Source organism: Vicia villosa, linkage group LG4 (assembly GCF_029867415.1).
Source record: "Vicia villosa cultivar HV-30 ecotype Madison, WI linkage group LG4, Vvil1.0, whole genome shotgun sequence".
NCBI classification, from domain to species: Eukaryota; Viridiplantae; Streptophyta; class Magnoliopsida; order Fabales; family Fabaceae; genus Vicia; species Vicia villosa.
Window position 1 is genome coordinate 63,701,806 of NC_081183.1, and position 2,399 is coordinate 63,704,204.

Consider the following 2,399-nt stretch of genomic DNA (forward strand, 5'->3'; position numbering starts at 1 on the left):
CAGGAGAAATAAACTCCTGTACTCGGGGAGTGATTTTTTCTAGGAGAAACAAACTCCTATGCTTGAGGAATGGAACCTTGTTGGGGAAGAGTATTATGATACTTCTCAACTTCGTGATGTTCAACTGCACTTTACAGGTGAATGACGATTCTTCTATACAAACCAAAAGGTTATGCCCCAGGCTGCCTGACTTACGAAGGTATTTGCCTCGAAAGGATCCTTACACCATGCTTACTTGAGATAATTTATAGCATTACATTCAAGCATTTGAAATGGTTCTTCCTGATCAACGGGTCCTTGAAGAGATTTGTCGAATCTCGACGTAACTGCCCCAGATTGATTGTATTTCACGAGAGATTCCTCGTCGTGATTGACCTAGATTGATTGATTTTGAGAGGTCAAACCTCGACTTGATTGCCCCTGATTATGCACATCTTTCTAGAATCCTCAAAAACAAACTGTGAAAGAAAATTTATCATGCTCAATGGAGCTTTCGGACTTCCCCTCAGGACACTAGATCAAAATTCATCTACTCAACAGAGTATTCAGACTTCTCTCTTCAGGGTAGTCAATCAAAGAAGGTATCAACTAATTATGCTCAATGAAGTCTTCAGGAAACATGCCCCTTGACATCAGCTTCTGATATGATTTCCTTTTACTCTACAGAACTCTCAAGTCCTCTTACTTTGACACGACCAAGCTTTTCATGGATTCTTATCATGTAAACTTCCTTGATGTTTAAGCAAATGTCTTGTATGCAAAAGAATGTTAATTATAAGAATGACAATTCTAATGCAAAGCCTATGCTAGTCTTGAAGTTTAAAAACTTTTTTTTTTGAAATGAAGTGGCCACCTCTTATGAATGAAAGATAAGGCGAGCATACGATACCAACATAAATATGTGTTACGCTTCATTGGGAGTCAGCTAAACACTATCTTTTCGGAGTGCGTTTTCGAACTAAACCCTACTTCAATTAGGACTTTTAAGGGTTGTAACTTGGCCTGGTTCATGGTTTTCAGAAACAAAAGATTTTTAGGCTCAAAATTATTTGGTGCCCACCCTGATCGGTAAAATAGCAAGTGTACTATTTTGCCTCTGTAGTAATAATAGGGAAATTCCCCGAATGTCGATCTCAAGGACTGCGTAGTAATATCGAGTTCAAATTATAGATCAATTAAACAAAAACTAATACTGGGGTTTTGTTTGCAAATTGTCACTAAACAATAATTAAAATAAGCAGAAAAGTAAATTGGCTTTTTGACAAATATGAGTATTATGCTAGGGGTATAGTGTGTGATTGTTCCTGTAATAACCTTGGATTTAGATCTCTTCAACAAGTTCATAACCTTTAATTACCGCCCTTTAGATTATTTTCCCCTAAGTCCTTAGTGGGAAAACCTTTGAACATTCATCCTAACTCCTAAGTCCTTAGAGAATTATGATGAAATCAAGCCTTTATGTTATCAAGAGTTAACCGGTAACTATAGGGTATCCCTAGTCCTAGGTGATATCTACTATAGTCTAATCGTACAAAAACCTTAACAACCGCTGTCCAGCTGGTTGTTAACCGTAAATCAATCTTGTTTGTCCGACAAAGAAAGCATAAAAACCTTGTACAATTAAATTAAATAAGAAAACAAATCTATTGATGAACTCAGGAATTCAAAATCATTACATAGTCAAATCAGGGACACCCCCTAGCATTAGGGTTTAGTTACTCATATTGTTCAAAGAAAACAAATTATAAAATAGATACATTACAAGAATTGAGATGAAAGTTGATCTTCAATCGCTTCCGTTCATGAAGACCTTCTTCTCTCCCAAACCCTTGTTTTCTCCAATCTTCAATCGTGTCTTCTCCTAGCCAAAAAAGTCCCCTCTCTCTTGCCCTAAAGTTGTTTTTATAATCAATCTTCCATTCCGGTTGAAACCAAATGCCAAGAATATCCTTAATGATCCCATTTGAGTAAGGAAGCTTATAAACACATATTCAGCCCGCGCTCATCAACACGGGCCGTGTTCCTGCACACGGGCACCCGTGTTGATCCTCTGACTTTGGTTCAAACTCGCATTTCCAGCCACATTTCAACACGGGTGGCCGTGTTGATTAACACGGTCCGTGTGAGACCTTAACTTCATAATTTGGCTTTGTGTTCTTCATCAAAGTTGTAGCCCTTTTCGTTAGTGAAATTTTGCCACCGGAACCGCGTCAATCGGAGTTACGAAGCTCAAGTTATGATCAAAATACTACACACCTGTCACGATGAGAAACATGCTGAAAATTTCCAGATCTCACACTTGCTAACACGAGTCGTGTCAGCCCCGTGAATTTCATCTCTTTTGCATTTTCTTGGCCACGCTTCATCCTAACACGGCCAGTTTCAGGTGACACAGGTGG